The sequence below is a fragment of the Gadus morhua genome, chromosome 4 (genome assembly GCF_902167405.1).
Source record: "Gadus morhua chromosome 4, gadMor3.0, whole genome shotgun sequence".
Taxonomy (NCBI): domain Eukaryota; kingdom Metazoa; phylum Chordata; class Actinopteri; order Gadiformes; family Gadidae; genus Gadus; species Gadus morhua.
Genome location: NC_044051.1, coordinates 28,961,710 through 28,974,927, shown reverse-complemented (window position 1 = coordinate 28,974,927; position 13,218 = coordinate 28,961,710). Strand labels below are relative to the sequence as shown.

The window sequence follows — 13,218 nt, the reverse complement described above, 5'->3', positions numbered from 1 at the left end:
CCTCCCACCCCCACCCTTAAAACGACAGCTCCGGGGCAACGGACGGACGGAGAATGTTGACCAAGACCCTATCCAGGGGTGGTTCCTTTCCTCTGTCGCTGGATATCGAGGCTCGACCGGAGGTTTAAACAAGCAAAGTACCTGACTTACCCTTTAAACAAAGATGTTTGTCTAATTTTTGAATAGCAGCAAAGGGACTCAAGTTAAGCTCAGCCTCTTCTCAGTGCCCTACCAAAAGCTTTACCTTCATCAGAGAAAGCAACAGTATCTTCTGAGATTTGTGTGAATCTCGCTCTCGCTCTCTCTCTCGCTCTCTCCTCGGCTGGGATTGTTACTGCTAGAATGAGCCGTAATCAGTGTTTGGGGAAAATGTGAACACAATAACATTACTGTGTTATAATCTCCAGGAGGTGTCCATGGCCTTCGGTTTGGTGTCTGCACATGACCTTGCTCGCACACAGGGAAGGCAAAAGTGTGCTATTTCTTTTGAAAGTCCAACAGCAACCCTGCAGGGACAGCCGTGGTGGTGGTGAATGTCGAAGCGTTTGTTCTGTACCTGACACAGAACCTGAAGTATCAAAAGCAGGTGTATATACTCATGACCTTTCAACCCTCATGAGCTCATCGTAGTCGTAATAGAAAGATGGGGCTAAAGTTGGAAAAACCGATAGCTAACACGACAAACCCTCTAAAGCAGGGCTCTCAAACTCGCGGCCCGGGGGCCAATTGAGGCCCGCGGGATGATATTTTGTGGCCCCCTACATTGCACCAAAGTTTAGTGTTAGTGCGGCATGCACCTTTTTGCTGAGTGGCTTGCCACGCTTTTTTATCGCTTGTGATAGGGTGACCAGATGTCCCGGTTTTGCCGGGACAGTCCCAATTTTGAGTTGCGTGTCCTGAGTCCCGCCAAAAGCCAAAGGACGCTAAAATGTCCCAGTTTCCACCAACCGCTATGAAATGTCCCGTGTTGTCAGCGATACCATAGCCAACATGATCTAATGATAGCCCAATCATTAACTTAGATTGGGTCAGTTGTGCTCCTTTTTTCTGTTGAATAATTGATGCAGCCCAGCCTGACCCAGACTCTACCTCCAGCGGCCCCCAGGTAGGTTGAGTTTGAGACCCCTGCTCAAAAGTCAAACCTATTGAGTGATTTCAGGGGTATGCTTAAATGAACTGGGAGTAAAAAGCTGAATATCTGCTGTGGAGTGGGATGTGAAGTATTGTGTTAAATATCAAATGGTAACGGCTCAGAATGGGTGCATATACTTGTACTCATTTGTTGTACCTGTCTAGAACAAAAAAAATGAAGTGTATGAAGCGAACAGTTTTAGATGCAGCCAAGTGATAAAGCATCAGATAGAGACATGGTTCTCACACTGATGCATTTAGTGTCTAATCGTTTTTGTTTTTCACTCTGTGGTTCCTTTATGCAGCTGGCCCTGTGTTCCCAAGGACAGCTCACTAAGTGTGTGTGATCAAACCAATCGATGGTATCAGCCCGTCTATAATTATACTTCACTGTTTTCAATGGGATCAAACTTTTTCTGCTAACAACCATACAATATATGGCTCTCGTGGCTTTGAATCTCAATGTTAGGAACAGCTGCCATTGATCAAATTTACTTATTGACGTTATATCTGTTCAAATGACATCCAAATGATATCCCAACAATAATTGATCATATCACACATGCTGCCATTGGAAAAGCCTACAAAACACTGAGGTCTATAGACCTAGGTATTTCCATCAATACATAAAGTTAAGACTCCATAAGTTAGACTCCTAACTTTAAGGCGGCTTCAAAAAGACTAAGTGAAAAGTTATTTTTTCACAGGTAACGTTGAGCGATGGAATTCCCAATAACACGAAAGCAGCAAGGTGAGTTGTCTTTAAATGCACAAGCCAATACTGCCACCCAGTGGATAGTAAGTTAAGCGTTTTTTAATCTTTATAAAGCAGTAGGCTACTAAAACACATGAACACTGCTACTATACTAACTGACTTAACTACTATTCCCATCATGGGGGGAGTTTTGGCTTTTCCCTTTGACAGCTTAACAAATAAATCAAACTTATTGTTATGCGCTCCTGCTGTGTGTCCCCTTTGTTTTGTCTCCCTCTACGTGTCCCCCCTTATATCTGTCTCTCTCTGTACCTGTCCCTCTCTAGCTCCTCCCCGGTAGCTGCAGCAGACATCAATCTCATTATCTGGAAGGGCCAAAAGCCGAGTGGAGGAAAGCACATGGGGTTCACACACACACACACACACACACACACACACACACACACACACACACACACACACACACACACACACACACACACTGTTCTACCTTAACATCTCGCATGTTTCCCGAAACGTTCTTTGCTACGAATCTCTTACGTGGTAGGCCTACGTCGTTCGTTGGTAAGATTGGTCTGAAGTGCTCGTATAACCTTCTTAGCACTACCATAGTGATGGTTCACAAATGCAAAAAAGGGCTTTGTATTATGGATACTCCAAGTTTTGCAGCAGATCTTATGTATTTATTTATCTCGTTGCTTCAAGGAGGTCTGGTGGTCTCCGTATATATATGTATGTATGTATATGTGTAGATATATATATATGTATATGTATATGTATATGTATATATATGTATATGTATATATATGTATGTATATGTATATATATATATATATTAGAGCTGTCAGTTAAACGCGTTATTAACGGCGTTAACGCAAACCAAATTTAACGGCGTTAATTTTTTATCGCGCGATTAACGCAATTACTTTATAAATAAAAAAAATAAAAAAATTTTTTTTTTTTTTTCTTTGGCTCAAAACAAAGAAGCAGTAGCCTGACTGCTATGTTCAAATGACATTTGTTCAAAGCAGTCGTTTAATTGCACTATAGGCTCTATTTTTGTATCGTCCTGTTTAGAGATGTCCGATATTATCGGCCCACCGATATTATCGGCCCGATATTAGCATAAAAATGCAATATCGGTCAATATCGGTATCGGATTTTTTTTGCCTTAAAACCGATTTTTTTATTTTTTTTATTTTTTTATTTATAGCTCAAATAAATGTTTTCAAAATTGTGCAGTACAGTGCACATTGTAATTGACTCATATTTGTGCATTTATTCAATTAAGGTTATTGAGTTTTAGTGAAAGAAACATACTGCTATGTTGCACATAGTTGTTCAGTTACAATGTTTTATCATTTGTGAAGTCAAGTTTGCCCTATTTGTTGTGGGCATTGTCAAGATTATCTCAGGGAGAGTGTAATCCAAACTGTTGTCTGAGACCATTAAACAAATAAAAATAAACATGGCACTTTTCCCTTAAATTAAGTTGAAGTATTTTTCTTATTTTGCACAGACAATGTTAACATTTGGAAAGCCTTGTTGCATTCAAGAATGCATCCAGTGGGGCATCACAATAACATTAAGCATGTTGTGTTAATTCCACAACAGGAGGAGATATGTAATGTTACCTAAATTAGGTTTGAGGAAAAATAAATAACCCAAATATCGACATCGGTATCGGCTGATATCGGAATCGAAAATTTAGAGTTGGACAATATCGCATATCGGATATCGGCAAAAAAGCCAATATCGGACATCCCTAGTCCTGTTTTGATCAGTGTATATGCCAATGTTGTTATCAATAAAAAATCATTTGCACAAGGCAAGCCGATGCACTTCACCATGTTGATAAGAGCATTAAAATGAGAAGAATTATGGGACAAAAAAATCAAGGGATATTTAGCATAGAAAAAGAATTTGCGATTAATCGCGATTAATTAGAGTTTACTATGACATTAATGCGATTAATCGCGATTAATCACGATTAAATATTTTAATCGCTTGACAGCTCTAATATATATATATATATATGTATATATATATGTATATATATATTTATATATATATGTATACATATATGTATATGTATGTATATATGTATATATATATATATATATATGTATATGTATATATGTGTGTCATTAACTGAGTGTCATTAACTTGCATTGGCACAAAATTCGTGGCATCCTGGAAATTCCTGTTTCCTGTGAGACCAGATTGCCTATACGTTTAGACTTATCAAAGTTGTATTCATAAGGTTCACGTGACGTCACTGTAGCTTTGCCCCGCCACCTTGACGACCGATCCCACCCACTGACCCACTGATTTCAGTGGTAACTCAGCACCAACAACAACACCTACGACCACAATCAAACAATGAGGATGCACTCTTTTATTCTCTTTAGTGCAGGTAATGAAAGGTTCTGAAAGATGGCATATCCATGTAGCTTACTAATGAATAAAATGCATACAAAAAACATTGACATATGACTCACTATGTTCTGCTCCATATACCCAATGTTGACATCGTCCCAGCCAAAGGGTATTGGTATTAATACCTCATTCATTGTCCAAAATAATCCATAATAATTCAAATCGGGTTTTGTTGTGGGTACAAAATGAATTTTGAAGAAAACTCGTCCTAAGCGTCTCCGGCAAAATTATCGTCTATGATTTGATGACTGATTTCAATGATGTCTGATGTCAGACAATGAACGATCAATGATATTAACCCACCACAAACTGTTCACAAGAAGTCACAAATATATAGTACTTAACTTTGCCCTTATCAGATAAACATTATTGGTGGCAAAGTGCCTCACTTTAGCGTCCTTCACCCATCCAGCCACAGCATATTGGTAGGCATCAGTGCTCTTGAACGCTTTCAAGATATCTCCACTGTATGGGGAGGGGTTGTGGACTAAATAAATATATATGTCATGAAGATTGATTTGAGGCAAGCATACTAATGGACAAAAAAAAAACTAAGGATAACAAATAAGGATCGGAGCCTAAAATCGATAATATCTCTGTCTCTCTCTAACATTCAGATGAGCGGTGCGGGCGGCCATCCCACATGAAAAAATTCTATAGTTTACTATAGTAAATAAACTATAGTATACCCTATATATATTATTGTAGTGCCGTGAGACGGGAGTCGGAGGCGGAGTATCCAGCACTAAGTTTGAATGAACACAACACAATAAAACGTACATTCGGAAAGTCAAACCGGACTGAACTGAACGGTCGTTCCGTCTGCCAAAAGAGTCTGTGCTAAACACGCCCCCCAACCATAGTTCCGTGGGTGAATTATGTTAACCACCACACAAGCCCCCCCAAAATTCACCCATAGTCAAAGTCCTTGTGACGGGAAGGGGCGACGACCCGACCCCGTCTCGAGCGGATGACAGGGGCCGAGGCAGGGGAAGCAGCAGGCACGTCGGCACCGTCCAGCACCTCGGAGGTCCCGGGGTCAACGAGGTCGCTGGAGTCTCAACAGCCAGCGCGGGGCGTGGCGCAGGCGGACGTCCCCAGCGTGGGGGATGCGCTACCTCCACCGGTCTGGAAATGTCCACGTCAGCCGGCTTAACCCTATCCCAGGAAACGGTCTCAGGCCTACCCCCGACGTCAACCACCAGGCACTTGTCTCCGTGGCTCAAAACCCTGAACGGGCCATCGTAAGGAGGGCGTAGGGGACCACGGTGGGCGTCGTGGCGAATGAAAACATAGTCCACCGTGTGCAGATCGGGGGGCATGCGGAAAGTGGCAGTGCCGTGCTGCGACGTGGGAACAGGCGCGAAAACCTTAGCGGTTTCCAGCAGGGAGGAACGTTGTCTGACCGCCGACCAGGGAACCGAGGCGTCAGGAATAAAATCGCCTGGCACTCGTAGGGCCTGCCCGTAGACCAGCTCCGCCGAAGAGGACTGCAGGTCCTCCTTAGGGGCGCACCTGAGGCCGAGCATTACCCATGGCAGCCTATCTACCCAGTCGCCGTCCTTCAAGCTGGCCCGTAGGGCTGCCTTCATGGAACGGTGGAAACGTTCGCACAAGCCGTTTGCCTGGGGATGATAGGGGGTAGTGCGGTGCAGCTTGACCCCCAACCCCTCAGCCACCGCTTTCCAGAGCTCTGAGGTGAACTGCGAGCCCCGGTCCGAGGAGAGGTCTGAAGGAGTCCCAAAGCGCGCGACCCATGTGTCGATGAACGCGCGTGCCACGTCAGAAGCCGACGTCGAGGAGAGGGGAACAGCTTCAGGCCAGTGGGTCGTCCTGTCGACCATGGTGAAGAGGTAGGTGAACCCGTGAGAGGAGGGAAGCGGTCCCACCAGGTCAACGTTGACGTGGTCGAGCCTCCTTTCGGGAACTGTAAACTCTCCAAGGGGGGCCTTAATATGGCAGTGCACCTTGGACCGTTGACAGTCAACGAATGAGCTGACCCAAGTACTAACGTCCTTTCTAAGCCCCTGCCACACAAACCTCTGGGAAACTAATTTCCCGACGGCTTCCTGCCGGGATGGGAAAGGCCATGCAACGCCTCAAAAACGGGCCGGCGGTCGAGGCTGGCCTGTGGAGACGTCGCACCATAGCCTCACGTCCGAGCTGCCAACTGCAACCTCCTCCAGGCGAAATCCCGTGTCCGAATCCCTCAGGGCCTGGACCCCATGGTCGGAGGCCTAGTCCACGCTCATGCGGACGTAATCCAGGCCCAGTTGGACGGCCCCGATGACTGTTCTCGAGAGGCAGTCTGCGACCACGTTGGACTTGCCAGCAATGTCTCAGATGTCCGTGGTGTACTCAAAGATGTACGCAAGCTGACGCTGCTGGCGGGCAGACCACGGCTCCGCCACCTTGGACATGCAAAATGTCAGAGGCTTGTGGTCCACGAAAGCCGCGAACTCTCGTCCTTCCAGGAGGAACCGGAAATGGCGGATCGCCAGCCAGAGTCGAAGGAGTTCCCTGTCGAACACGCTGTATTTGCGCTACCTAGGGGTCAACTGGCGACTGAAAAAGCGGACCTCAACTTTGGACCGTGGACGCCAGGGGCGGTGTCCTCCACCGTAGCCGGCAGGACGCTACTCTGTAGGGGTGTATGGTGTGTTGATGCGCAACTAGACTGAGAGTTGATGCGCAACTAGACTGAGAGTTGATGCGCAACTCTCAGTCTAACTGCTAGGCTCATAAGGCATTTGTAAGCCCTTATTGGTCTAAATCGCCTCTCACACTCAAGCCAGCTCCACCTCCGTCATTAGGACAGGTGCACCCTGGGTAGCCTACCTTGCGGTTAGGCGAGCCAACGGAGCAATGGCGCCACAGAAGTGAAGTAGCCTCTTTCTATGTGGTTATAGAAGATCTCATAAAAGGCATAAAAGTTTGCTTTATGACAACTCTAACTGCCAGTCTAACTTCCATACCTCGTTAGATACATGTATATGTATATATGAATAGATTGACTCTGGAATGACAATTTAGATAGCTTTATCATTGTAGTATTTAATATTTATATCGTATTTATAGTTACAATATGGAACAGAAGTATCACAAATTTCGTCTCGGTACGATCAATGTTAGAACGTGCAGGTGCGAAAGCAAATTGGCTGATTGTGTCACACACTGCAAACGGTTAGGTCATAACATAACTTGTATGCAGGAAGTACGACAGAGAGGAGAGGGTGAAATAAGTTTTGATGACGACATATTAAAAGGATGGAACCTTGTGTATAATGGCATGAAGACTGCACAAGCTGGTGTTGCTGTCGTCCTAGCGCCACATGTCATGTTGCTAGACATCCAGCATTTCATCGTAGGAAGACTCACGATAGTAAGAGCAGGGCTCCAGAGTGCGACCAATTTGGTCGCACATGCGACCAAAATATTTAATAGTGCGACTAAAAAAAATTCTAGGTCGCACTGGTGCACGTGACGCTGCTCGGGTGAATTTTTTTTTTTTTGCGGAAGCGCAGCATCTCTCTATGGACGCCTGATTTGTTGTCACCCATGGTTGTCACCAATAAGAGACAGAGCTGGGGGCGTTTCTTTGCCTCTGATTGGCTGTCTTCTTTTTCACTGCTCTAAGTGGGAGTTGAAGAAATGCGATCGACCTGAGCAGGCTGAGCGCCAGAGTTGCCTAAATGAAACAGAAAAGAAAATAAACACGACAAAACGAGTGAAAATGAGGAGAGGTAGAAACATTGAAAGCTTTTTTATTAAGAAATCCAGCCAAGACACCGGCGACGGTCCCTGGGAAGATGCCAACTGGCCCCGGTCCTTCGGCAATAGCATTATAGATTCGGAACCAGAGGAGACAACCGAGTCTGAGATTGAGCCCGGCCCCGAGACTCAAATTAAAAAGCCCAAAATGTACTCTTTCAGACATGACTGGTTGACACAATTTCCCTGGCTGAGATACGACAAAGGACGGAATGCAATGCACTGCATTTACTGTCGGGAGTGCGGTCAGAATATGGCAGGTAATAGTAGGCGAGGCAAAGTCGTTTCGTATCGAAACGTTAAAAAATGTCCAGAAAGCACACAATATGCCGGGACAAATGTGTGGATAAAGTGGCCCCTCTCCCAGCTGCATTTCAGAGGCAGGCAGTAGTAATCAGGTCCTCGGAGGAATCCGAAATTATCATAAAATGTAATGTTGCATACAACATTGCAAAGGAGGAAATGCCGTTCACGACATTTAAATCAGAGATTATTTGAATGAAGAAAAATGGATTAAACGTCAACCCGACCTACAGCAATGATACGGCATGTGCCCAATTTATTGGTGCAATAGGAGATACATTAAAGAAGAAGACAGCTGCGGACGTTGGTAAACTGCAGTCAAGTGAGCCGCCATTCGTTAATCCGCGGTTAAGCCAGCTGTCTATCACACAGAATCTTCGTGCGCCTTTACTCTAAACAGCCTTTGGGTGGTATCTCGCAACGTTTTCAAAATAAAACCCTTCACCTACGTGTGTAGATATACAGAAATGTCTTACGGCAGCGTCTAGAACGTCCGCACTTACGGCCATCCTGCCAGTCAGCTGCTCACCCATAACATTGTGTTGGTAGTGGTACATGTACTTTTTAAATAACAATAACTTGCTACATTTTCAACCGGTTTACCAACGGTTTGGTTTCTTACAAACGTTATTAACGTGGTTATAATATTGTACCTATTTTAGAACATTATTCAATTTTTTTAGAATCTAACATAATTGTTCATCAGTATCAAGTATGCAGTGCCGTAACTACATCTCTGACGTTTATAACAAAACAAACCGTTTGAAAATGTAGCAAGTTATGGTTATTTAAAAAGTACATGTACATGTACCACTACCAACAGCAGCTGACTGTGGCAAGTTGGCCGCCAGTGCGGACGTTCGACTCCATTGGCCAGCAGAATATGCATATGTGAGTTTTTTAAATGACATTTTCTCAAAATTCGGTCTATAGCTCACTTCAAAGTGCTGACATAATGCAATTTGCAAAGGCCAAAATATGCATATGTGAGTTTTTCAAAATACATTTTCTCAAATTCTATACAGTAAAATCACATGGTTCCTTGTGCACAAGTAGTCTGTACAACAGTTAGTATGTTCATATCAGTCAGTGCCTGAACTTATGTGAAATCCAGTCTATAGCTCACTTCAAAGTGCTGACATAATGCATAATTAGCAAAGGCGAAAATATGCATAGGCTATGTGAGTTTTTTTTGTATATATAGCTATATAATTGGGCTTAAAATAAAGTATTTCTGTATACCTTATTGTTGTTAAAAAATCCTTTTGGCGTTAAAGGCGACGCAATGAAAAATTTGGGTGCACCTAAATTTTCTGCTGGTGCACCTAAAAAAAAATAAGTTAGGCGCACCAGTGCAACCAATGCAAAATGTTAGTCTGGAGCCCTGAAGAGTAAAAGTCCATGGAATAAAACTTGCAATCTATAGTTGCTATTGTCCCACTGAAGAGCATGCCACCAGTACAAAGGAAAACTTCTATCGCAGGCTTAACAAAGCAATACAAGATATGAAGAAAACCCATCCTTCCTTTAAGATTATTGTTGCTGGAGACTTTAATGCAACTATTGGCTATGACTGTGAACCCGAGAACTGGAAAAGCATTGGTCCTAATCATGATGAGAATCCAACGAGCTTCAATGGAACCAAGCTCATTGAAATAGCAGAAGAGAACTCGCTATCTATCCTGAATACCATGTTCACGACAAGAACTGACGAGCACAGATGGTCCTTTCATTCAAATCTTGGTTATAAACGCGGGCTGGACTACATCATTGCTAATGAATGGTATGTGAAGCATGCAACTACTAACTGCAGATCATACCCCATGCAAAGTCTGCCATTTGAGTCAGATCATTGCATTGTAGTAATGGACGCATTGTTCCGTACGAGGAAAACATTAAACAAGACCTCTCGCAAAACACAGCCGGATAAAAAACATCCTGATCTGCGTCGATTGAGAGATGATCCATCCATACAGGACTTGTATAGTGGCGCACTTGACTCTATGCTACTGCCTAATCAAAGTCCTCAGACGGCTGACGAAGCTGAAGAACTGCTAACAAGTGTAATACAACAGGCGTCAACAGAAACCATTCCAATGAGGGCAAGAAATTAGCTGATAAAACCATGGGCGAATAAAGAGTACCAGGATCTGTTGAAGCAATACCATAAAGAGAAAGATCCAGTGAAGGAGAAGGCATTGTCTTACGATGTCAGGAAAGCTCGCACCAAGCTGAAAAATGACTATTTTACATCCAAGGCTAATCAACTTAATTATGCTAGTGAACAGCGTGACACAGAGGAGGAGTTTAGGCTAATGAAAAGATATACATCACTATCACGAGTGAAAAGACCGATGATACCGACCAAAAAATTGGAGGGACACTTCTCTGAACACTTTGGAGCCCGCTCTTACAACCCACAGCCGGAACTAGAACAGCCTGATGGTTATCCTCATCTGCTACCACCAGATGGCCTTCCTGTCATCAACGACAGCCAGCCAGACTGCTCAGAAATCAAGGCTAATATAGCAAAATTGAAGAATGGCTGGTGCCAAGGGACCGACAATATACACTCTGAACAACTGAAATACACAACATCAGAATCATTATTTAAGTACATCACACTTCTACTGCGTAAGATTTGGTCGTGTTTAATGGTCCCTAAGAAATGGTTGGAAGCATACATAACTTGTTTATACAAGAGAGGGCTGAGATCGTTACCCGAAAACTACAGAGGATTAAGCATAACTGCGACTCTATCAAAGGTGATATCTGGTGTCGTCATTAATAGGATCAGGGAGACATACGAGAAAATCCTTCTACCAACGCAATATGGATTTCGGGCCAACAGATCAACCTCTGACGCCATATTTATTCTACGACGTATTCTTGAACTCTCAAAGAAATCAAAAGCTCCCGTGTTTATGGCGTTTATAGACCTCAAAGCTGCGTACGACTGGATTCCGCGAGATGCTTTATTTCGCTGCCTTGACATCAGGGCTGGACTGGGACAAGAAATCGGCCCTGGCATTTTTGGCCATGGCAGCCCACCATGATTATTTATACGATATGCGGAGGCACACAACATACCAGAGGATATATGCGCATATTGTGCTGTTTCAACAATTAAAATAAAGCGCAGTAGCCTACATGGATAAGAGTAACCATGTTGAAAAATGCATACACTCTTTCACTATACTTACAGAGACTTTCATCTTTGGAGAGATGGCTACAATGCCACAATACCCATCTTGAGGTGAAAGTGGTTGTCAAAGAAACATTGCTAGAGATGTCTTTTCAGTGTTTAATGAAAATACTGTTTATACAAACGTGTACATTGTTTATAAAAATAGAAATTAAACAATTAGGTACGATCATAATTTTAATCTTTTACATAATAGCCCAAAATAACCTTTTGTTCTTTCAATGGCCACATGTAAAAACAGGAGTGGAGATTAAAAAAACTATTAGATCCTCGTGATTAGACGCTTACAAAACGTTTACACTCAAAAAAACAAGGCAGATTACAGGACTTTGAAGAAGAGAGGGTTCTGCATTTGTATTTGGGCACAATGGAGGTTTTGCAGCTAGGTCAAATCTCCTCTGAAATGACTAATGCTTATAATATGTACAGTTTGAACCGTCTCACAGTCAGCAGAAAATGCTAGAACAGAGAACAACAACAACAACAGGAAGTATACACAATATATGTATTATCTTATTTACACTAACTAGAACACACCAAATTATAACACAGTAAGTAAAAGTGGCACCCTAAAGTATGAGAGAGAGAGAGAGAGAGAGAGAGAGAGAGAGAGAGAGAGAGAGAGAGAGAGAGAGAGAGAGAGAGAGAGAGAGAGAGAGAGAGAGAGAGAGAGAGAGAGAGAGAGAGAGAGAGAGAGAGAGAGAGAGAGAGAGAGAGAGAGGCAGACAAAGGAAAGAAAGAGCAGGGATCAGTTAAGGTATAGTTTAAATAATCTTTAGGTGAACAGAGAGATAATAGCTAATTTTGTACTTACATATGCTGAGACAAAAGGCTGCATGGACCTTGGTGCTCTGAGGGAGACAGAAAGGAGCAGTCAGATATGATAGATTCATCTGATACTGTCTATTCTATAATTAAAATAAGAGCTATTTAGTAAACTCACAATGAAACAAAAAGAACACACGTGAACTCCACATCATGGGAAGGCAATCCTTCACTCCAAAAATTACCTAAGGGGAGAGAAAGAGAGGCCACGTGGGTCAAGGGAACAGTGAAAATTTGAATGTTTCAAAAAAAATTACATTGATAGTATTGGTGTCTTTAAAGTAATACAATAATGGATAGTTGCATTCATTACAGTCACTCTGTAAAAGTAGTAGGCTTTATGACCATCCAGGTGGATGCCAGCAAGAACACAAAACAACAGTATTGTAAACTTACAAATTTGAAGAATGCCTGTGAAGTCCACACCAATGAAATGCACATCCCTGGAACATCCCTGGGGGACAGGGCAGCCTTAAGAAAAAAGAGTTTGACAGACACAAAAAGTGAGTGATACAAACCAATTGCATTATAGCAGGACAGGACTGATGACTAAAAAAATAAATAGAGCTAGACAACAGTCTGATATACATACAGGTTGAGAAAATGTTGAATGGTCCTCCAATAGTCCACAAGAACAAATATGTAGCAAGGCAATGAAATTGGATGAGCAGGAACTTGAGCAACTGAAAACAGCAAGGGCACCCTGAGAGAGGAGAGAGCAAAGCAATAACAACATTATTTTCTGTCAACATTTTTTATTAAATCCACTAATTTAACACAAATGTATTTATTTATCATAAATCTCACCTTATAAAAGCAGTTTCTTCAT

At 42.9% G+C, this 13,218-nt stretch overlaps 1 long non-coding RNA gene across 1 annotated transcript; it reads right to left on the bottom strand.

Moving 5' to 3' along the window:
* Positions 1-11,765: 11,765 nt before the first annotated feature.
* Positions 11,766-12,784, bottom strand: LOC115542793 (uncharacterized). Its single transcript, XR_003976615.1, has 3 exons — positions 12,508-12,784; positions 12,379-12,415; positions 11,766-12,133 (listed from the first exon to the last, which is right to left on the bottom strand). It is a non-coding gene; the product is annotated as an uncharacterized LOC115542793 (long non-coding RNA).
* Between the last annotated feature and the right edge of the window lie 434 nt (positions 12,785-13,218).